Below are 24991 nucleotides of genomic sequence, written 5' to 3'. Positions count from 1 at the left end.
CCATTTGACGTGAGTACTTCTTCGGAAGTCTACACGTGCTGATACCTTTGGGAAGAAGCTAGGGTACTCAGCCAGGAACCCTGATGAGAGTAGAGTAGGGAAAGATAACTTATGCTTTCCTTCCTAATGAATAAGGAGTTAGATTCAGCCTCCATCCATGTTGTATTTTAATTCTTGAATTTTTCACCTTATGCCTTCTGTGCCAAAATAATTATATGTGTAGGTTCAGCTCTGTATTGATTTTTATGTACCTATATTCATTGATTCTTCGATGCGTTTACATTCAATTATTTTTGGCCTTACAATAAAATCCATAACTGGAATTTGGAATCTGTGGTTCTTTAAACATGACTAAATTGTAAGTATAATCTTGAAGTGTTTATTCCCCTTAACAACTTTCAGAAGACAAATAAAAGACCATCAGTGCTAAATTTGGAAGGGAAGGCAAGGCCTAAATTCAGCATAATCAAATGGTAGCAGAGGATGATTTGCCTCAAAAGAGAAGGGAAAATGAGGGATTTAGAGTAAAAGCGGAGGAAAATTTGGCTCTGGACTTGGAGTAGATGACGGTGAGAAACAAAGATTGACAAAGGTCGGCGGATGCTGATGGTGCAGTGGAAACGGTGATAGCGTGAATATGAAACTGTGTGGTGTGCTAGATTGCGGTGATGAATCAATTGTGTGTTGTCTTGCGAAGTGAGAATGCAAGTCGAGTGAATGTGGGTTAATCGGTTTACTGGTCTGGATATGTGGGAATCAGGAAGTTTTGGTGAGCGGGCTCCAGAGAAGTCCAAGATCCTGGGATAGTTTTGTGTATGTGATTGTCCGATCAAAATTGTGGGTGTCGTGATCCACTTGTTGTTTGCAAAGTTTTATTTAGCGCTGGCTAGACTCGGAGGTATCAGAGCGCTTTACATGAGTTACAGCGAGTTACAGGTTACATAGTTACATCACTTAAGTCAAAGAGTCAAAGGGGGAGGAGGAGGGGGAGGGAGGGAATACACAACAGGAAAAACAAGGAAAATAATGTCAGATGTCCGGCTGGGTAGGTGACTACCGAGGGGGTGAGACCAGGGCCAGACTCCTCTTTAGCTGCATTTGAAGGCTCCACCGGGCATCGGCCAAAGTTGCTCGTGCATCGAGGCGAGTACAAACAGTTTGGGTATCTGCCAAGGGGGCATCGTCAAATGTCCATCAGAAGTCCATTGGATAGACAGGGTGGGAATATGAGCAAGGACGGGTGAGGGCAAAGGTCAATAGCTGGAATGAGAAGAAGAGGAGGGAGGAGGGGGTAGGGAGAAGAGGAGAAGGGAGAAAGTCCAGTAGAGAGATGCAGGAGAGTTTGCCCAAAGACCGGCTGGGTAGGTGATAGTCAAGGAGGGAAATCCATAGCCCATCTCCCATTTAACTCGCAAGGTAGCTCCACCGGGCATCAGTCAAAATGTCTAGGTCTCAGCTGCCGATGGAAAGATCTCTGAGTCAATTGTCATGGAGGGTGAACAGGAGTAGGGTCGGTTTGGGAGTGCCCCGGGGCTTCAGGAGCCCCCCATGGCGTTAGTCAGACGGGCCCCAGTCGCCATCTTGGGGACAGGCACTACAGCAAACTCCACCTCCACCTGAGATGCAAGCATTGTGAACGGCAGAGGGCAGGGGGGGCCAAGAAATCACGGTTGCCTTTTCAGCAGGAGACGTGGACCAATGTCCAGCAGGTCATTGGGCCAGGAATCCGAAGGTATAAAAGGGACTCACTGTGAATGGTGAATCTTCAGCTGAGCATCAGGTGCTCCTCATGGCAGCCATGGCACAGGCCCAAAATTCAATGGCACGGGGCATCACCCAGCTCCCCAGCCGCAACAACGGTGTGCACTGTGAGTTGGGTGCCGTTATGGTGCTGATTGAAATAGCGCGGGTGGCGGTCGCCATCATAGGGTCAGGCAGCATTGGGGACCCGATGTGTGTGCAGCACGGGTTGGTTCAGATAGGGAATGTGCATCCCAAATGGCATCTGAGTGTTATCAGCGGTTCCCAGGTAATTTCTAATTCCAACGCTAGGCAACAGAGAGTCAGGGCTCCAGAGTTAGTCCTATGCCCTCCCCGCTATGATGAAAGCACACCTGTGCAGTCAAGAGGGTATGGCGCATGGCACTGCATCCAGGAAGGTGCTGTGATCAGCATCGGGGCAATCACCGCATCTGAGGCTCATGTGAGGCCCAAAGAGTGTCCACAAAATACTGTGCAATCTCCCTGGCCGCAGCTGTCCCCCCGGGCCCCGCACACACTCACCATGCCCGCCTCGATGTGTCCGGTCAGTTACGGTGTTGCTCAGGGCGTCTCCACCATGATAGAGAACTTTGTGTGAAAGTAGGAGTAACGTTGTGGTGGAAAGCATCAGGTACCGGGGGTAGACTACAGCGATTGGGTGACCAACGCAGGTCAGGGATCACAGCGGTTGTTCTTGTAAGAGTGTTCTACAATCTTTTAGCAGACGGATAATTGCTTGTTAATGTGACTGTAAGTTATTGTGGCTGTAGTAGGAAGAAGTTACTCGGTTAATAACTTTTGGTTTTTCAGTCACTAGTGTACTAATGTGTGAGCGAGTGTACGAAGTGAAATTGTAAGGGAGGGTGAGTCACTGCAAGAAGGGAGTTGTGACGACAGTGTGAGCCGTGCTGAGATTGGTCGGTTGGTGTAACGCCGTGCTGGGATTGGTGGAAGTTCATCCGAAGTCTAATATTGAATTCTGGATTGCAAATAATCGATTGTCACAGTGAAATGGTTTAAGGTGTTGCGTGATTTGTGTAGCGGCGACACTGGGGTGGTAACTCGGGTGGGAGAAGAAGCTCCACCAGAGGATACCCTGCACATTATATGGCAACCAATGTAGAACTCCATACTATAGTGTGGCTGCAAAATTGGCATACAATTACAGAGAAGGAGGGAGAATTTGCTTTCCCTCGTTATGGGTCATTTTGGATGAAGGTGTTGTACCAGCTGAGAGGAGTGATGTCTTCACTGAAGCCTCCGCCTAGACCTACACAATTTGAGGCATTAGATGCACGGATGAGGGCAGCAATGGCAAAGAGAAGAGAAGCGTCAAAGGGAAGAATAAAGAAAGCAATGAAGGCATATCAGGATGCTAGGTGGGATGCACAATTGAAAAGGTGGAGAGTAGATACCATAGAGGGAGAACGTTTATATCCATTCAGGTTGCTAAAAGGAGGGTCTGAAGGGCAGACTAAGACAGAAGAGGACAGTGATACAGATGTTTCTAGAGAGATTACTGGCAAAACGTCCTCCACCTTATGATTCCAGATCGGAGCTAGAGAGAACGCAGCAATCTGGGGAAGCTTTAGGAGTGGATCGGACAGGTTCAGAAGAACAGGATTACGAGGGAGAATGGCGGTAGGAATAAGGATTCCAGGGGGATCTGGAGGGCCAGGATATGCAGAACCTGAGCACAATGGTAATACATGTGCCATGCAGTTACCAGACTCTCATACTGTACCAGTTACAATTGGACCTGTGGTTTCGCACTATAATCCAAATGAGAGAGCAATTAAAAGCCAACAGCAGACCAGAGAAGGGGAAGAAACTATGTCAGGAGGTAGTCTTACAATGAGTGGAACAGGTATGGCTCAGATGCCAGTGGAAGCTAGTACTCCAATGCCAGCCACTGCTGATCCATCGAGGATGGACAGTGGGTCAGAACGTAGACTAACAGGAGCTTTGGCAAATTCTAGGTCGGACCTGAGAATGTGGGTTCCACCAGTGAGGGAGTCAATGCTACCATGAGAAGAGCGGGATATGAGACAGGAAGCCCCTAGAGGAATGTTTCAACCACAGGGTTTGTGCGAAGGTAACCATTGAAGAAGTCGAAGTTGTGAGAGAGAAAGTCGTCCAGTGTTGAGAATGGAGGAGAGTGTAGGCCTAAGGAGGGCTCAACGCTGCATCAGAGAAGAAAAAGGAAGTGAGAAGTGTCAGAGAATTATACAAGTGGCAATGAAGGCACCATTGTTAGATGTGGTTAGATTGAAAATTGAAATAGATCAAGTAATAGAAGGGTATCTGCCATTGGACACGAGTGATTTATCACAGCTGAGGGTACCCACAATATTTATTTCTTTTAGGTCTAGAGGAGGGGGAAAGAGCGGAATATACGCTATACAGAAACCTCTGGACTGACCTATCTAGTTTCAACAAATTGGTACAACTCAAAATAAATGTTTTTCTACAAGGACACAGCAAAAATATATCAATACACACAAGAGACAATATTTAGGCTTTATTTATCATTTATTTCTCTTAATTTGTAGTTCATTTCAGAAAGCCATTTTTTTGTAATTTTTCAAAAGGATTTCTTACACATACAAAAACAAAAATACACATTTTATCGTTCCTATTTTTTGGAAAAAAGTTATTTTACAATTAGTACACAATCCAAAGTTTCATATAATGCCCCATAGTAAAAGTAAAGCTAAATAAAACAGCTTTAATGATTCATCCATGTCAGTCTCACCAATCATATACTCATACATACTATCTCTTACGTACAACGCACAAGGATCTAGGAAAACAGACAACCAACCGAGTTTGCAAAAGCCCCCAAAGGGGATATTATTTAGATATTACACACAGATGTCAAACCCAAAATTTTCATTTGCTATCCTTCTTTTGGGGATCCTTCTCAGTTGGGTTTTCAGTTGTCTGTGAGTGGCCTATGTGCGTTTCGGTGCAAAAATAAAACTATGCCACCTTCATCAGGGCCAATAAATATACATTATCCTTGGAGGTATGGGTATCTACACATCTGTAATTAATACAATGGTGGTACATACGTAAATACTGAGTCCTTGACATTCATGTTACTTGTTAGGTTAAGTTCCATTAATAGTTAACGTGACAAGTGCTCTCAGAGGAAATCGTGAAAAAGGAAAAGAAAGGAGAGGAGTGGAGTGATCTCAATAGCTTTGTTATATTGATTGAGAGGCTTTTTATGGATTTTTCAATGGTAAGAAAGAAGACTATGTCAGTTGTCCATGAGACATAGAGTGTGGATTTACATAAGAAATTATGTCTCCGTAGAGTCCCCAACAGATGAAAGGATTCAGGATTTTATAGTGAGCTACCACCAAGAACAAGAGAAGATATAAATGCACTATCCTCACCTACTTTTCCTGTAGTAGCTACACTGTTGCAGGTTAATTAATAGATCTGTAATTATTTATTATACCTGTAGAGACATATGGGGATTTTTTTTAATTAAAGTAGTGATATAACCCTATAGTTCTAAAATCTCCAATCTTAGTGTTTTTGCTTAGATACCTGCTAGTATGTAGGTGCCCCAGCCAGAAAAATACTCTTTTCTGCTATCCACAGAACTGCAATATCTTGTTCCGTGTCACAAATAACTGTGTCTTCTAAAGGATATGAGGACAACAGGCACGTCTCTTTTCTTCTTCTTTGCGTATTGTTAAAAAGATTCTACAATTTTAAGAATGTATAGGTTTAGAACAATAACATATACTGGAGCCTTTTACAGTTAGTTAAAGATGCTATTAACCTCACTATTACCTCACCTTATTAGTTTCTGTCTATGGAAGAGGGAGATCCTGTTGAAGATATCACTGGAGTGTTTTTCTATCTCGTAATTCCTGGAATTTCCACCCAGAGCTTGTTATCACTAGAGGGCAAACATTAAAACAACAGATGGGACTCTGTGACTACATGATTATTACTCTCACATTTCCATGGGTGAGTCAGTTCCTGTAAGAGTCACAAGCATAGCAAAAGCCTATGGTGGAGGGACATACTGTCATGTTAGTGACGTGCGCAATTTGGTATCCTCCTCCTGAACAATAAAGTTGTTATAAACAAGGCCAGAAAGTAACTTCCTACGCGCACACGTATCACACATGTTATCTGGACAGGATTGAAACATATGACCCAAGCGAGTTGCTATTTGTAACTAAGAATGTTGCTAAAAAGGCAAAGTGAGGTCATGAAGCATTGGTGCAGTTGGCAAGACTGTATAAGGTAGAATTGGACAAAACAAAATTGATGCAGGGAAGCTGCAGCTTAAATTATACTGATCAAGATTTGGAGGAAAAGCGAACAACAGGATAACAGGAATGACAGGATTATAGCAATGCGACCGTGGAGAGCATTAGATAAATGGGAAGAAAGATGGGCCCAAAAGGAAAGTTATCAAAAACCACAAAACCCTGTCTTGTGGACGTAAAATATGTCAGTATGCCTTGCGACAGATAAGTCTCATATCAATGATCACTGTGGCACTCCCCTATCCACTATCATTTTTTCGGGGGTATCTTACTGCAGTACGTCCAATATCTTAAAAAATTCTTAAAATATATTGCCCACCGTCTCTTGACAGTCACATAGAACAATACAGAATATCTGAAACCTTAGTCTGCACAGTGCATCCATACACCAAATGAAATTGAAAGGTTGCAAAAAATGTGTGGCGAACTGAATGACACCTCACGGGAACACCACCCTTGGGGTAACTGGCAAGTACTCACCAGACTGGGCCCCTTTTCTCATCACTGGTCGTCATTCAGTTCAAAAAAAGAAACAAGAATGTGTCCAAACAAAACCAACCAAGGAGTGAAAAAGTGCATAATAGCAGAAACTGTAACTCTGCTCGTGACAAAAAAGTGATTAAAATCAACAGGCACACCTCTTCACAACTTTATTCCTAATTATCAGGCGTGATCTGTTGAATTAAAAAGGCTGCTAGCTACCATCGCATTCCATTACCTATCACCAACATGTTTCTCTGCCTCAAAAATTTCAGTAAATTCGTTAGGGCTACACACCTTGTCACCGCACCACTGTTGGACACTTTGGGGGATATTACCAAGGGCTAGTATCGCCGCTTTCTCGGCGAATTGTGCCGAGAAAGCGGCGATACAGCTAGAGCCCTATTACCAAGGGCACTTTAAAGCCTGGGCCGAGCCCACTTTGCATGTCGGCGATAAACATCGCTAATGACATGCAAAGTGGGCGTTCCCACGTCCAACCACATGTAAAATGTGGTTGGAGGTGGGAACACCCTATTTCCAAGGCAGGCGTTGGGAGACAAAAACCTGCGATAAACTCATTTATCGCGGGTCTCCCAACGCCTGCTCCAACCAGGCGTTAGACAATGTTAACATGGGGGTGTGGATCATAAAGCTGAATCCACCCACCCATATTATCAAGGCCCACATTAGCGCATGAAAACAACGTTTGTTTTCATGCGCTAATGTGCCATATCGCCGACTATCGCCGGATTTCTAATTGCCTGCCTAATGCGCATTGAAAATTGCCCGCCAATTAGGCGATGAAATCCGGCGATAGCCGGCGATACGGAGATGTCCGTTGTGCGTTTTGCAACGCACACCTCGGTAATATGCCCCTTTGTTCTATGTCGACTGTCAAAAAGAGGGAAGCACAATATTAACAACATTAAAAACACCCAATGCGCCACCTTTCAAAGCCTTTTGTAAGTTGCCATATTCAGAATATTTACCCTCTAACAGCCCCCTTCACTCATACCAGCTGCAGAGGGAAATAAGCATATCGTAGCATTCCTAAAGTGAGTTTTTTCTTAGTGCAATCTTTGCCCATACGATTGTAATAATCAATCTGAAAGACACATACAAGACAAAACAACATAGTTATCAGATATGCTCGTTTTTTGATTAGAGACACATGTTAGCACACTTGCGTGCTCATAAAAACCTTAACCAATTCTCCAAGGTCTCACTTAATCTATAGTGCGGCTCATTCATGTATTGGTACTTTTATACATACAGACAGTACTCATAAGGCACCGTGGGACTTCTTCAACACGTGGAGTAGATAGGTATCTGAACACTGCTTACAGCTATACACCACTCGAGTCTGTGTTCTCAGTGACACTGTCGTCATGTCTGATCTAAAACAGAAACCTATTTTCTTAAAACGCCTTAATAATGGGAGCCCGCCTACCATTCTCATATGGCCACTAGTATATCACTGACAGTACTCATAAGGCTCCGTGGGACTTCTTCAACGCGTGGAGTAGATAGGTGTCTGTACACTGCTTACAGCTATATACCACTCGAGACTGTGTTCTCAGTGACACTGTTGTCATGTCTGATCAAAAACGGAAACCTATTTTCCTAAAACGCCTTAATAATGGGAGCCCGCCTACCATTCTCATATGGCCACTAGTATTTCACTGTTATAATGTAAACCACATATGTCTCCAACAGCCACCGTAACCACTTTCACCAAAAAAGTGGGTCGTCATCTTTATGCTGCTTGCACCATGCACAACAGAATGTGATCGGCAGTTTTATGCGAAGTATATCGATCACAGTCCTTTGTATTGTAATTGCCCTCTGCTGGCATCTCAACAAGGCTGGAAGGGGACACCAATGCCTCGTGTGCCTCAAAACAGCCATAAAACGTGGCATTAGCATGTGTACCTCATAGACCAGCTACCCTACTCCTCACTGTATGTTTCCTCGTGGAGCGCGTCGTCTCCTTCTACTTCAAGACGTGCTCTGCCCTTCACAATAAAGCTTCCTAGACGCTCAGTGACGGTAGTCACCTGACAGCGTCAGCGTCGTGGGCCGCCATCTTAGAACGGTGTGGCAATTGTGTTTTTCAACTGCAGATAGGCTTATGATCAAAGCCCTACTCCTTTTTTCTTCACAGCGCCTTACTAAAAGCCCCGTGGGCATGTATAAGATATTGTCAATTCGTCTGTGTGCCCAGAGGGAAAGGTCATAATATATATATTTTGTCAATCAATTTCAAATTACTGAAACAGAAGATCGGTAGTGGTGTTTCCAAAATGGAAAAGACTGCACATACACAAATTATTGTATAATGAACAACAGTACTGGATTAATAGTAAAATCTTTAGTTTTTGAAGACGGAGTGCTACATAGACCACTGTCCCCCACTACCAAGAGAGACTAATGACAATCAAGGATGGGCATTTATGTAACTGCAAAAAAGGGGTCAAAGAGAGCACATTCCTAAAGCACACGTATACAAAAAAGACTAATAAGTCTCATTATAGACTTTTGTGGATCTTCAAATAAGAGAATGAAAATATGAACTTTCCTGTTTCTTTGTCTTGTCCGAATGTTAATACTACAGGATATGTACAGCTTAAGTGTTGTCGAACTATAATGAGACTTATTAATCTTTTTTGTATACGTGTGCTTTAGGAATGTGCTCTCTTTGACCCCTTTTTTGCAATATCAAATTACTATTTGAGCAATTAATATTGAAACATATGGTCATAATACCTCTGCAATGTATAAAAGCCGGGGCACCTGTCATTTAGCAGGAAAGTCCACCGGAGCCCCGGCGGCCACCAAAGAGCAAGGGGCTAATTCATAAGAGCCTACAGCTTAATCCTGTTCCACTCTATAATTTCATTGAGCCCAAGTTGCTCGCTTTTCTCTTTGTATATTCAAAGTGCTTCCTTTGATAGAAGCACGTTCTCAATGTTCTGTATGGTACCCTTGAGGTTTGCATTCAGGAGAGCCAGCAAAATCAAGGACTCGTACACACGCGTGAACCTATGGATAGAGCATTGAGTACCGCCACCATCCCTAATGGGCACTATCCATGTGGCTCATGTTCGGTGTGCCCGTTAACCAAGAAAAGCACTAGTGTGATGTTATCATCAGGCAAAGAATGGTTCTTGAATCATTTTAGTAATTGTAATACCACCCATGTGGTGTATCGATTGCTGTGTCAGTGTGGCCTGAAATACATTGGGCTCACGTCGAGAAAAATCAAGGTCAGAGTGCAAGAACACTTGAGCACCATAAGGGCAGGGAAGCTCACGACCAAACTAGTGCAGCACTGCTTTATTGAGAAGCATTGTTTTACTTGGACGGTTTTAGAAAGAGTCAAGGGTACCACACAGAACATTGAGAACGTGCTGCTATCAAAGGAAGCACTTTGGATATACAAAGAGAAAAGCAACAAACTTGGGCACAATGAAATTATAGAGTGGAACAGGATTAAGCTGTAGGCTCTTATGAATTAGTGGTACAAAAGGGGATGGTGATGGACGGAGCATCTGAACCAATCAAACACTCACACCTAGTCAACAGATCTGGGTTTAATCCATCACCGTTCTTTAGCCCAGTCTGCCACCCCAGTTCCGACATCGCCATATGCAAATCAGTCTGACCCTGTGACTCATGGGAACAGTCCAGCCCGAACTGTCAAGCCATGCCTTCCCTGGACAGGAAACAAGCTTCCTAGGACCGGTTTGTGGCATTTCAGCCGTCTTCAGCCAGGCTTGCTTGAATCCAGTGGCAAAGTGAGCAAGGGACTCACGTCTGAGCATACCCTGCCAACTTATGGCGAACAAAGCGGTACAAAAGGGAGTGGTGATGGGCGAAGCATCTGAACCAATCAAACACTCACACCCAGTCAACAGATCTGGGTTTAATCCATCACCGTTCAAGCTATTCTGGCTGAAGACGGCTGATAGCCAGAAACCGTTCCTAGGATGCTTGATTCCAGTCCAGTAAAGACATGGCTTGGCAGTATGGGCTGGACTGTTCCCATGAGGCACGGGGTCAAGGCTGATTTGTATATGGCCATGTCTGAACTGGGGTGGTGTGGAGTGCAAATAAACGATGGATTTAGATCCAGATCTCTGTACTAGGGTGAATGTATGACATTGTTCTGCATTTTGTCCATCAACTGTTGTTTTTGCTCTTATGAATTAGCCCCTTGCTCTTTGGTGTCCGCCGGGGCTCCGGTGGACTGTCCTGCTAAATGACAGGTGCCCCTGCTTTTATACACTGCAGAGGTATTATGACTATATGTTTCAATATTAATTGATCAAATAGTAATTTGATATTGATTGACTAAAAATATATAATATGACCTTTCCCTCTGGGCACACTGGCGAATTGACAACATCTTATATATGCCCACGGGGCTTTTAGTAAGGCTCTGTGAAGAAAAAACGAGTAGGGTTTTGATCATAAGCCTATCTGCAGTTGAAAAACACAATTGCCACATCGTTCTAAAATGGCGGCCGATGACGCCGACGATGCTGACGCTTGTCACGTGACTACCGTCACTGAGTGTCTGTGCGTCTAGCAAGCTTTATTGTGAAGGGCGGAGCACATCTTGAAGTAGAAGGAGACGACGCGCTCCGCGAGGAAACATACGGTGAGGAGTAGGGTAGCCGGGCTATGAGGTACACATGCTAATGCCACGTTTTATGGCTGTTTTGAGGCACACGAGGCATTGGTGTCCCCTTCCAGCCTTGTTGAGATGCCAGCGGAGGGCGATTACAATACAAAGGACTGTGATTGATATACTTCGTATACAACTGCCGATCACATTCTGTTATGCATGGTGCATGCAGCATAAAGATGACGACCCACTTTTTTGGTGAAAGTGGTTACGGTGGCTGTTGGAGACATATGTGGTTTACATTATAACAGTGAAATACTAGTGGCCATATGAGAATGGTAGGCGGGCTCCCATTATTAAGGCGTTTTAGGAAAATAGGTTTCCGTTTTTGATCAGACATGACGACAGTGTCACTGAGAACACAGTCTCGAGTGGTATATAGCTGTAAGCAGTGTACAGACACCTATCTACTCCACGCGTTGAAGAAGTCCCACGGAGCCTTATGAGTACTGTCTGTATGTATAAAAGTACCACTACATGAATGAGCCACACTGTAGATTAAGTGACACCTTGGAGAATTGATTAAGGTTTTTATGAGCACGCAAGTGTGCTAACATGTGTCTCTAATCAAAAAACAAGCATATCTGATAACTGTTGTTTTGTCTTGTATGTGTCTTTCAGATTGATAATTACAATCGTATGGGCAAAGGTTGCACTAAGAAAAAACTCACTTTAGGAGTGCTACGATATGCTTATTTCCCTCTGCAGCTGGTATGAGTGAAGGGGGCTGTTAGAGGGTAAATATTCTGAATATGGCAACTTACATAAGGCTTTGAAAGGTGACGCATTGGGTGTTTTTAATGTTGTTATTATTATGCTTCCCTCTTCTTGACAGTCGACATAGAACGAAGTGTCCAACAGTGGTGCGGTGACAAGGTGTGTAGCCATGACGAATTTGCCAAAATTTTTGAGGCAGAGAAACATGTTGGCAATTGGAATGGTATGCGATGGTAGCTACCAGCCTTTTTATAAGCGCTGCAAGGCCCCAGGGCGGTTATGCGCTATACAAATGCAATTTTTCATTTCATTTCATTTCATTAATTCAACAGATCACGCCTGATAATTAGGAATAAAGATGTGAAGAGGTGTGCCTGTTGATTTTAATCACTTTTTTGTCACGAGCAGAGTTACAGTTTCTGCTATTACTCACCTTTTCACTACTTGGTTGGTTTTGTTTGGACATGTTCTTGTTTCTTTTTTCGAACTGAATGACGACCAGTGATGAGAAAAGGGGCCCAGTCTGGTGAGTACTTGCCATTTGCCCCGAGGGTGGTGTTCCCGTGAGGTGTCATTCAGTTCGCCACACATTTTTTGCAATTTTTGGCAACCTTTCAGTTTTATTTGGTGTACAGATGCACTGTGAAGACTAAGGTTTCAGATATTCTGTATTGTTCTATGTGACTGTCAAGAGACGTTGGCCAATATATTGTAATAATTTTTTAAGATATTGGATGTACTGCAGTAAGATATCCCAGAAAAAATGATAGTGGATAGGGGAGTGCAACAGTGATTATTGATATGAGACTTATCTGTCGCAAGGCATACTGACATATTTTATGTCCACAAGACAGGGTTTTGTGGTTTTTGATGATTTATGAGTGGAGGGCAACCCTGGTCTTTCTCTTCCCTCTAGGCTCCTTTTTTGGACAGCCCAAAAGAAAAGTGCCAAGAAAGTAATAGGAGATACTCCGCCTCCAGGTGGAGGGATGGGAGCAGCAGGAAATTTCCCTCTGAGAGAAGTACAGAATGGGGGATATGTACAAGTGCCATGGAGCGGGGGTGATTTAGCAGCATTCACAAACGACTTTCCTAGGCTGAAGGAGGAACCTGCTGATTGGTATAAACAAATTGATAGATTTGTTAAGGTTTCGACTGTGTTATAGATTGATTTGAATACCCTATTTGATATAGTGATTCCTGGTGATCTATGGGCGGCATGCAAGGTTGCTGTCTATTGGCCTGCTGCAGAACCAGCTAGAGATCCGGTGACCAATGGGCCTTCAGCTGAGGTGATGAAGAAATATGAACAAGCGAATACATGGTTGCAGTCTAAAGTGGCCCGCAGACTGTAGATTGGCTTAAAATTGATTGTACTACTCAAGACCCTAAAGAATCGGTGCATGACTATTATGAGAGACGTTTAGTGCCTTTTAAACAACATAGTGAATTGGATACTGTTGAGCCAAAAGATATGGGACAGTTTGTTTCCAAATTCATGTTAGGATTGAGATCTGATGTCGGTCTGATGATACAGCACCACTTGATATGTTGGCAGAATAAATCTGTTGATGAGATTTTGAGATATGCAAAATACTGCAGTGAACAAGTAGAGGTAGCACTAAAGAAAACAAAAGAAAAATTAATGTTGGTAAAGTTGAGGAAAGCCAAAAGGCCTGACTGGGGGCATGGAGTTGGAGGTGCGATGGGTCGAGGAAGAGGAAGTGGTAGAGAAATGAACCAACAGACTGTGCCACAACCTATACAGGGTAGAGGAAGGGGTGCAGATGTCGGTATGGGAGCTGAGTGGGTGGCAATTCAAAAACGTGTCACCACCTGCCACTATTGTCACACAATCGGGCATTGGAAGGGCGAGTGTAGATTGAATCTAGCAAATCAATTGCAAAATGAGGGAGAGGGACAAGTGTCAGAAGGTGTGAATACTGTGACACGACCTAAATCCATGTATGGAGGAGGTTGTGAGTCTCAAATGCAGATACCACAGCCTCCAAGAATACCCATGAGTAATCAGACATATCGGCAGATGCCTTACTTTGAGATAAAAGATAGATTAGATCAAATACAAGGTCCTCATGAGTGTCAGAGGGGGGTGCAGGGAGAGTGCACTTTGGGTGCTGCCCTAGAAGTAGATCAAAGTGGACAGTTTGTAGATGCAAAGGTGAATGGATATCCTGTTACCTTTTCTGTTAGACACTGGAGCTGCGTGCTCCACAGTATAGGTAGAAGGGGTCACAGATTTAACCCTGTCGGGAAAATTGATCCAAGTGGTGGGAGTAACCAATTTGAAGATGACTAATCTGTTAACAAAGGAATTACCTGTGAGAATGGGACCCTTTCAGGACAATCACCAATTTGTGGTGTGTGATTCCAGCCCAGTCTGTCTATTGGGACGAGATCTCTTATGCAAGCAAAATGTGCAATATCATGCACTCCGAGGGGTGTGGAGTTGCAAACCTATGATGATGATGCAGATTTTAAGATGGCTAATATGAGTTTGTGTGCAGAGCTATTTGTGATTCTCACAATAGAAGACCTACCATATGACTTGAGAGATTTAGTTTCTCTGAAGGTGTGGGATTTCATAGGTGAGAAGATAGGATTGATCCAAGGGGTTGAACCTGTTAAGATACAGGTCATACCAAATGAAGAATTCCCACGTATCCTGCAGTATAAATGAACTCTAGAAATTGTGGCTAGAATACGACCTGTAATTGAGCCCATGCACAAGGCATTTTGAAGGAGATAAGAGGAAGTCCCTGTAGTTCACCTATAATGGGACTACAGAAGCCTAGCGGCAAGAACAGAACAGTACAGGATTTGCGCAGGGTCAATGAAAAAGTGATTCCTGTGGTACCGAATCCAGCTATTATACTATTTCAGATACCATGTGAGGCTGAATAGTTTACAGTTATCGATTTGTGCCAGGCATTTTTCTTCTCCATACCATTGCCAATATATTTTTGCGTTTAGGATGGACGACTGTGTGTTAACATAGTGTAGGATCCTTCAAGGGTATACAAAAGCCCCTCTATCTTTAGCCAGTGTTTGAAAAAGAATCTTGAAGGGCTAGTGATGCCCCAGAGATCAGTCCTGGTACAGTACATCGACGACCTTCTGGTCGCGGCAGAGAATGAGGATGCTTGCAGGATCATACAGTGGCTTTGCTCAATCATTTAGCAGAGAACAGACACAAGGTGTCCCCAAACAAGCTTCAGTATTGTCAAACAGAAGTGCAGTATCTAGGTCACCGAATTGAAAAGGGAAAACGAAGGGTGTCACCAGATCGCATAGAGATGATTCTGCAAATTGGAACTCCGAAAACACAGAAAGAAGTCTGCATTTTCTTGGGAATGGTCGGCTATTGTGGACAGTGGATCCCAAACTTTTCCTTGCAAGCAAAGCTACTTTTGAGGTTGATTCGAAAAGACATTAGTGATCCGGTACCATGGGATGATGACTGCTTGAGAGCCTTCCATGAGCTGAGAGAGAGCCTATGTCGTGCCCCAGCATTAGGAATGGCAGATTACAACAAAGCATTTTTGCTCTATTGCTGTGAGAAAGAAGGATGTGCACTAGCGGTCCTTGTACAAACACATGGAGGTGCCCGTAGACCATTGGCATATTTTTCCGCTACATTTGATCCTGTAGCTTCTGCGTTGCCCGGATGTCTCAAATCCGTTGTTGTAACAGGTGTCAGCATTGAGAGATGTGAAAGCATAGTAATGGGTCACCCGCTTATTGTTTATGTGCCACATTCAGTAGAACTGTTAATGTCAAGAACAAAGACACAGCATTTAACGAATAACAGACTTACAAAGTAGGAGCAGGTTATTTTGGCTTCTGAAAATGTTACCCTAAAACATTGTACAAAGTTGAACCCTGCTACACTGCTGCCTCTTCCACAAGAGGAAGGAGAAGATTGTGAAGAGCATGACTGTCTGGATGTTACAGAACTATCTACCAAACCCATACCTGACATTGTTAATGAACCATTGCCCGAATCTGATTTGATATTTTTTGTTGATGGTTCATGCCTAAGAGACAATGAAGGGTGTTTGAGAGCAGCTTTTGCTGTATGTAGTATTTTGGGGGTGGTTGAAGCTGCCTGTTTGAACAGAGTATATTCTGCTCAGGAGGCCGAAATGATTGCTCTGATACGTGCCTGAATCTTCACAGAAGGCGTTCTATATAGACAGCCAATATGGGTTTGGAGTGGTTCACGATTTTGGACAGTTATGGTCTCAAAGGGGATTTTTAACGTCGTCAGGATCCCCTATCCGAAATGGAGAATATGTACGTCAGTTACTGAAGGCCATAGCAGTAGTTAAGTGTGCAGCCCATGGGAGAGGAGAAGATTTTGTCACCAAGGGTAATAACAATGCTAACGAAGTAGCGAGTTTTTGTGCACTACATGTTTGTGTTTTCAATGGAGAGTACGTAGGAGAAAGCACAGAAGAGACCAAGCTCAGCATGTTGTTGGCTGTGGCCGATACATGGGATGAGGTTAAGCGGCTGCAGGATGAAGTCTCAGAGGAGGAAGCTGCATCATGGGTTAGAGCAGGATATGAAAAGAGACAAGATGGCATTTGGGTATCAACAGATGAGAGGGCAGTGTTACCTAACTGTTTATTGAGCCCAATGGCAAGGCAGATTCACGGAGCAGTTCATCTTGGGAGAGATGCCATGGTGCTACACGATCTTAACCCTGGTGACTGGGTGGTTGTCCGGAAATACGTGAGGAAGAGCTGCCTTGATGCTCGCTGTCGAGGACCATATCAAGTGCTTCTGGTCACAAGTACAGCGGTGAAGTGTGGAGGATTGCCAAACTGGATCCACGCTTCACATACTCACAGAGTCCCAGAACCTGTTGAGGACACGACTCCTCTTGTTCCCCGAAATGGAATGGAGGGTGCATCGGAAACAAAAAGAATAAGTCAGATCATGAGAACTATTGATGAAGCGGAACAATCAACCGTGCAAGAAAGAATAAACCAAACAGTTCCCGAAGAGAATGCAGACTCAGAGATAGACGACATTGCAGAGGTGGACTTTGAACCCGAGCAGAGTGAACAGCCTGGTGCCGAAGGATCAGATCAAGAAGAAGAGAGGAGAGTAGATGCTGCAGCAGCAAAGTGGCCAACAAAGAAGAAAAGGCTAAACATACGGCTTGCATCTGAGAAAAACTCGCTCCAATTCCTGAAACGACTGAATCCGATCAAAGTGAAACGGAAGAAAAACCGGACGGTCTAAGACGATCCAGAAGAAAACTGTGTCCCCCTCATTAAAAGTAAAGCATGTGAACCCGATTGCGCCTGGTACAATCCGTATGACCAAATTGGTAGGATTCACTCTCGTTTGTAAGTATTGAGTTGCGAGAAAATCAGTCTGCAAAGAGTACAGTACAGCGGTGTGTTCCGTGAGCGAACTAGAAGATGAAAAGGAAGGATGTATCAGAGTGTATAGCAGCTTGATACACTGAGCATAATCTGGAATGTAGGTCCTGCCAAATTCAAGAAACTCAGCAATGATTGTTATTTCTTGAGGGTAGATGGAGGCTGCAGTTGAGCACTCTTCTCCAAAAAGTAGGGATCTAACTCCCTGCCCTCATTGGTCAACTCATATCCAAGAAAGAGAATGGCAAAAAGGCTATATGAGATTTAGCAAAATTGCAATTGTAACCTAAAGCGACGAAACACATATTAATGCGATCCAGACACGTAAGATGAGGATTTAATTAATCATCTGTCAGGTAAATGTCATTGACATTTGAAAAAGCATCAGGGTCAATCTCATTCAAAAGCTATGCTTTAGGTGCCGCAAACACCTCGGGGCTATTCTTATACTCCACAGGCAATCTCAAATAGCACCTTTGATTGCCGAGAGCACTGAATGAGGTCAAGTCACGGCTCTCCAGAGCCAATGTGTGACTGAAAACAACATTAGAAATGTCTAAAGTAAAGTTTCTCACGTACAATATTTTATACTAATGCTGTACTATGTGTGTTCTGTACTGCACAGGTACGGACATGACTATTCAATTGTCTATAGTCCAAAACAATATGATATAAACCATCCGGTTTCAATATCAGAAAAAGAGGGTTATTCTTCGATGAGACACAGAGCTCAATAAAACCCTGATATTCTAATTGAGTGAGAATGTCACTGACAGATGCTTTAGCCTCACGTTTAATGGGATACGGCGGTTGGGGCAGCGGGGTAGACCGTGATGGAAAAACATACATAGGAGAATCCTTATCCCCAACCCGCCTGATTGCGATATAAAGACAGAGCTACGGTTATTCCCCACTCCAAAGCATAAGCTTGCTAATTCTCATCAAGGACATATTGTGAAAAAGTAGGATGTAACATCTCCTTGCCGCGGGGAGCAGTAAGGACAAAGAGGGGAGGCCAATCAACCTCAGCTAACAAAATATAATGGGAAGACGTAAATTTGTCCCGAAAAACAGCATTTATAGTGCATTTAATATCACCCTCAATCTGGAGGGCTACATGATAAACTCTATTTGGGGGAGCTACGCAGGTATCCACAGTTCCAACAGTTATAAAAGTGTCAGTTGCTTTCGCCTCCAGAAACTGGTGGAGTGTCTGGCGATCTATGGTAACTTCTGCCACGCTGTCGTGGAGAGTCACACCCAGCTCCTATCCAGGAAGAGGGTTCACACCATCTGGGGCATATTTTGCTGTCAAGGTGGCAACTTTTTCCTCCTGAAAAGGGGCTTGGCACAGAGGTGGTTCCTCCCATTTGACTTTCACATCAAACTGCGCTGTGGGTCTCTCCTTTGTTGCATGGACTCGCCTTGTCATCCCGCTCTGCCAAATTGTTGATCCAATGATTCCTAAAAGGAACAAGGAGAATGGGGATCAGGAACATGGAACCTTTCAGGTGTTTTAACTTTAGAACCATCACGTAAATCATATCTACATTCAGAAGCATCAGGTGGTGGTGAATCAGCATGAGACTTAGGATTCTGTTGCTGCTTATTTCTGTCCCATGTCTTCTTTGGAAAAATTGGACGTCCCTCCTTGGCAGGAGGGGGTTTACCTTGAGATTGGGTAGATGGTCTGATTCCCAAATTATTGCATCCCAATGATGTATAAACATCAGAAATAATAATCGGCAACTGACCCTCCCGATCAACGTCTGCTGGCACCGATAGGCGTGGGGGAACGTGTAAGCAAACTGCTTCACCCTTAATGTTAGAAAGAATCATGTTGGAGACTATGGGAAAAATACCCACCGGTTTCATCCCCAAATCCAGGGCGGGACCTGTCAAGGGTCCTCCCCTGTAGAGGAGGATGGATGTCCACAGGAGCAAAGATGAATGTCCCACACACTTCCAAACAGCAACGACCCAAGTGAGAAGAGATAACTCACTCAAAGTCAGTTGCTCCCAAAAAGTGTGGGGGGAATTTCCCAGGGAGTATACCACTCTACCCCAGCAGGGACGATGTAGCTGCAGTCTCGATAGCAGGAGATGGCTCGAATCAAACATACAATAGTACTAAACTCACTAGTAGTTTACAGGACTAATACACAAGTGTTCAACATAGAATTCCACTTACCTCACCAGGTGGGCATCAGGGCTTAAGCGAGCAGTCAAGTCATGAACCAGGAGGTAATGAAGGGAACTTGGATGACTACTCAGCAAGGGATACCTCCAAGTAAGAAGGTACACAATTCCAGTCCTGCTCCTAAACTGAAGACAGAGCAAGACTGGGCCACCAGAGCAGCAGATGACAAGCTCGTATCACTTATGGAGCTAAGGACAAAGTGACACGGCAATAACTCCCACTTCCGACTCATAAACTAAAGACAGAGCGAGTGGGTAACATAGAACACACAACACACACGAATACACACCACGTCCGACTCTTGAAACTTATGACGGAGCGGAGCGGGTGTACACACAACGAAACAATCCACGGCTTACGCACAACTCGTCCAACTCGTAAGCTGAAGACAGAGTGGAGCGCATAAACAATTACAAACACAACAACTCTAATGCACAAGGAAAGCCTCCGTCCACTCAATAACAAAAGCCCGAGTGGAACGGAGCGGAAAGAATGGCTCGAATACGAACCAAACAACGAAAACGGGGCGTGAGGGACGGAAAGTCGAAAATGCGGAAAAGTGTGTAAGGCACCGGGGAAAAAAGGAGAAATGGGACGGGAGTAGGGAGACTGAGTATCGAGAACAGGATAGATCGGGAAAAGTCGGGTAAAGGGGAGGGATACCAGGAATCCAACGGGGAACCAAGGACAAATACCACGGGCTCAGGAATCAGAGGAACAAACGGGAACACAAACCCAGACAGGAACCAAGAACGCTACGGGAACCTCACAAAGCAGGACGCTGAGTAAAGGGGCGTGGTCACTACCCAAGCAGTAAGCCAAGCAATGATTTGCGGGTGAGACTCCCTTTTCAGTTAGTTAGGGAGCGTCTCAAAGTTCGGAAACACAATGCAGCATGCTACTTAGGGAATGTCACAAAAGACCTCATGGAGTTCAATAGGTAATGCGGAAAGGAGAACTCCGATTTAGCCCTGGGGAATCTACGTTGAACACTCATTTATGTGGTCAAATCCGACCACCCCTAACAGGGACCTGCCTCGTGTCTATCATGTACCAGTTTCAGAACGCTCGGTAGAACGCTCATGGTGGGGGGGGGGCAAAACAAAAAGTGTACACTGATGCAAACACAGTCCCCCAGGTGTTGCAGTCTACTAAAGGGGGAATCATACCATTAGGTAAACACATATTAAGGATCCTGTGTTTCTCCACAGGATTAGTGTGTGGGAAAACAACATCAAGCTGTTCAATTTTCTGAGCTATCTAAAAAGGAATGTCCTCACGATTCTGAGGATGTTTGCCCATCACCGAAATAATCATAACAGGGCTAATCATAAGGCCTCTGCCAGCCAAGAAAAGCTCGAGAAATAAATTGGATTACCCGTCTTCACAGATGAACCATTTGAGTATATAGTAAACGTACTTCCGCCAGATTAGCATTTTGATAATTAGAATGTGGCATAAAACCAGCTAACACTGGCCATATGGCCCCATTAATGCTTAAGGGACCCATACAAACAAAATTTAGATAGGGCAGGGGAAGGGCGCCATTAAACCAAATCTGGTGCTCCCAGGACGTAAGAGGAACTTAAATCATTGCATAAGGACGATACGCCGCCAGTGCAGCAGTGACTGTATAAGCATGAAAGAAATTGTCATTCACATCCACTGTGGGAATTGTTACCCAGGATTAAAAGACCTCAAAGCGATATGCAGGATCAACCTCGACCACAAAAACAATTGGAGATCTGCAATGGGGACCCCATGCTGTGTAAAATGATGTGTAACAGCCGCACGGCAATGCATCGGAATCGCTTTCAGTTGTGCCATCGCATATAGCAAAAAACTGGAAAAAACGGTAGCACAAAATAGGTCAAAAACCTTTTACAATCAAAGCTTGAAAAAACCTAAAGCAATAGCTGAACCTCACAAACTGAGGAGGCAAAGCCCTTCCACCAAAGATGTCCCCAGGTACTGGTGAGAGGGTATTGTGGACAAGCAGAAGTGCTACTCAGGGGTCTCGCTATTAAGTACCAGACCAAAAGTTGGCGGCACGATGTTAGAGGGATTCTGCGAAATCACAGAACTATGCTTGGGAATTTGGAACCTTAGTAGGTAAGGACTGAGTTACCCTACCACCTTAGTACCCATGAGCCCGGGACCGACTAGCTATAGTGTCTCACTTGCCCTCCTACTCACTCACAGAGGAACAAGTGATTGATACCCCAGAACACAACACTCCCGACTCTCTCAGGAATCGCGGTGGCAAGACACACCCTTTCACTCATGCTCTTGTCCACAATAAGATCTAACAGAGACACAAACAAGTTTAAAATATTTATTTTAACTAACATGCTCTAGTATGCAGTATATGTGCAACAATCAGTAGAAAAATGCCTAACACAAATCTGCTTGGCATAGCAATTAGTCCGTAAACCATAAAAGGAGCTGTCATAATGAATGTCTAACTAGCCTAACCTCCCTTTGTCTAGAAGCGACATGTTTATATATTGGAAGATCTCTGGGTGTTGTCAGGAGACCCTGTATCTCAGTCTATAGATGTTAGATCTACATCACAGGTGCTGTCATGCTCTTATCCCTGGAAACGTCCCTCTCCAAGTGTTCCTTACCTATCTGTGTACCCTCATATGACCAAAGTATGTGTTCACAAACAACAGCTGCATCTGCATGTTTTGTCTAAGTGCTAGGGCCTGACCAGCCGAGAATAACAATGGGCATTGTTGTTAGACCTTGTTCACAATGTGCAGACTAAAGTCCAGGAATGAGCAAAGTGTAAAAAACAACAGTAAGTTCTTATGTGAAAGTTGCAATGTGGCACAAGCAAAATAAACTCCTGTAGGAACGTGCGCAAAGAAGCGACAGTCAGCAACATGCTCATGCTAACATAAGGAAGACGACAATTACCATCTGGGCCATGTGACAGTTTGCGTAAGACCCTTGACAGTATTCCAGCCTTACAAGAGAAAAGTATCCATAGATGAGGAGCATGCCAGTATACTTAGCATTTATTGATTTTCCACAGCGTTCGACAGGGTAAACCGAGAGACTCTGTGGAGAAAATTGCTTGTGTTAAGAATGCCCACCTATTTTTTTAGCCCTCCACTCCTCTAAATGGACCCAAGTTCTGATGGGGGGGGGGGGGACCAAGGTCTGTCGAGAATAGTGGCGGTGCAGAACAGTCTGAAGCAGGGGTTCCTGCTGGCGCCACTTCTCTTATCGCTCTATATTTATGATTTGCCTCGTAGAGTGGGTATGGCAAAGGGGTCCCACCTAAACTTGGTCTAACGGATATTTATTGTCTTTTATATGCTGATCCCTGGTTTGTATACTATACCTTTTCAACAGAGCGTATACTACAACCTCCTGTCTACATGTGCTCAATAAAGTCACAGATTTCAAGAATAAAATTGTATGCGTGACAAGCGTGTACCAAAGCCCTCACCTCACTGTGCCTTTCTGAACAAGTGTATCATTCAAAAAAGGGGGGAGGGAAGTTGGCAGAGCCTCACGGGAGCAACACCCGGGGAGGAATTCACAGGCTGGTACTCGCCTGTGTCGTCATGTTCTCATCATCAGCATCTGCCAACTGACAACATAAAGGGGACAAAAACAGTGCAGAGAAAGAAAACCTGTACGTGTTATGTGTAAGTGACCCAATGTGGTATGCCAAACTCACACGATGAGACCTGGTCCCACCACCTGTTAAAAAGAGCTAGGCTACACTGTCTCGTCTAATTTTATTCCATGCTGTGTGCCCACTCTGATTAAAAAACCAACATGTTTCATTGCCTAGTTTTATTTACCGGCCATTTCATCAGGGTTAAAGGTCAGCAAGTATTGCCGTGGCGGCGCACAGTAGCAGAAACGGGTGTTATCTGTTTATTTCTAGATAGAATACCCCGTTCCAAGATGGCCGCGGAAAGCGTCTGCCCCGTCAGTTACGCGTAGTGCCGGGCAGGGTAAAGCTACATACGCCTAAACCACGTGGGCTGGTTCGGCGTCCTTAAAACAAACACCAGCGATTATCCCACATAGGCGGGTGAGCGGAGGCCATTCCTGCACGAATTTCGGTAAGGTGACAAAACCGCCAGTCGGGCAAGCAGAACAATGTTGGTAGGCTCGGGTACATCACAGAATGTAGGATTACGAGAGATGGTGACCAGCAGATCACACTCTGACTTAAATGCCTCCTTTTGAAAGAAAATATGAACCGGATAGCATTGCGTCTTTCTTTAAACAAATATATACCTCAACCGGGTGGTGGTATATACAATTGGAGATATCTGTGGGGGACCAGCAGCTTAGTTACGGAGAAGTTAGCAACGAGTGGCAGTTACAAAGGGACATGACTTTTAAATGTTTTCATTGACCGTATGTTTCCCTTCCCTTCAGAAAATGACCAAGGGCGGTTCGCGGAACCTAATCTGAGATATAGGGGTCCACAACCCTGATTCTTCTACGGGGGCACTGGTAGGCAAGAACTCAACAGCGACCTGGTAATGTATTTTTGAGACACTAGACGGTATAGTCGCAATTGCCGTTGGGAGTATCCTAGCAAGACACAGTGAGTAAATGTTTGTGTGTGCTTTTATTTTGTGTACAATCACAGGTACAATATACAGAGAATCCAGACGTGCAGAGATCACGCTGACCCTTACCCCTGATGAAATTGCCAGTAAATAAAACTAGGCAATGAAACATGTTGTTTTTTTAATCAGAGTGGGCACACAGCATGGAATAAAATTAGACGAGCCAGTGTAGCCTAGCTCTTTTTAACAGGTGGTGGGACCAGGTCTCAACGTGTGAGTTTGGCATACCACATTGGGTCACTTAAACATAACACGTACAGGTTTTCTTTCTCTGCACTGTTTTTGTCCCCTTTATGTTGTCAGTTGGAAGATGCTGATGATGAGAACGTGAGGACACAGGCGAGTACCAGCCTGTGAATTCCTCCCCGGGTGCTGCTCCCGTGAGGCTCTGCCAACTTCCCTCCCCCCTTTTTTGAATGATACACTTGTTCAGAAAGGCACAGTGAGGTGAGAGCTTAGGTACATGCTTGTCACGCACACAATTTTATTCTTGAAATCTGTGACTTTATTGAGCACATGTAGACAGGAGGTTGTAGTATACGCTCTGTTGAATAGGTATAGTATAGAAACTAGGGATCATTGATTCCATGCTGAATTAGGGCAGGCCATTTGTTGTTTAAGATGTATTGAGGGGGGGGCGGCCTGCACAATCCCTTTCTTCCCCTTGAGGCTCCTAATAGGTGAAAGTCTTTTATATGCTGACAATGTGATCCTGATTAATATACCGCCAATCAGACTTCCAAGGCACCTTTGTGCCTTGGAAAATTATGCAGAGAAGCGCTTTTAAAAAATAAATATCTCCAAGAGTAAAGTCCGGACTT

Source organism: Lissotriton vulgaris, chromosome 3_1 (assembly GCF_964263255.1).
Source record: "Lissotriton vulgaris chromosome 3_1, aLisVul1.2, whole genome shotgun sequence".
Lineage (NCBI taxonomy): Eukaryota > Metazoa > Chordata > Amphibia > Caudata > Salamandridae > Lissotriton > Lissotriton vulgaris.
Note: the sequence above shows the minus strand (reverse complement) of the source record.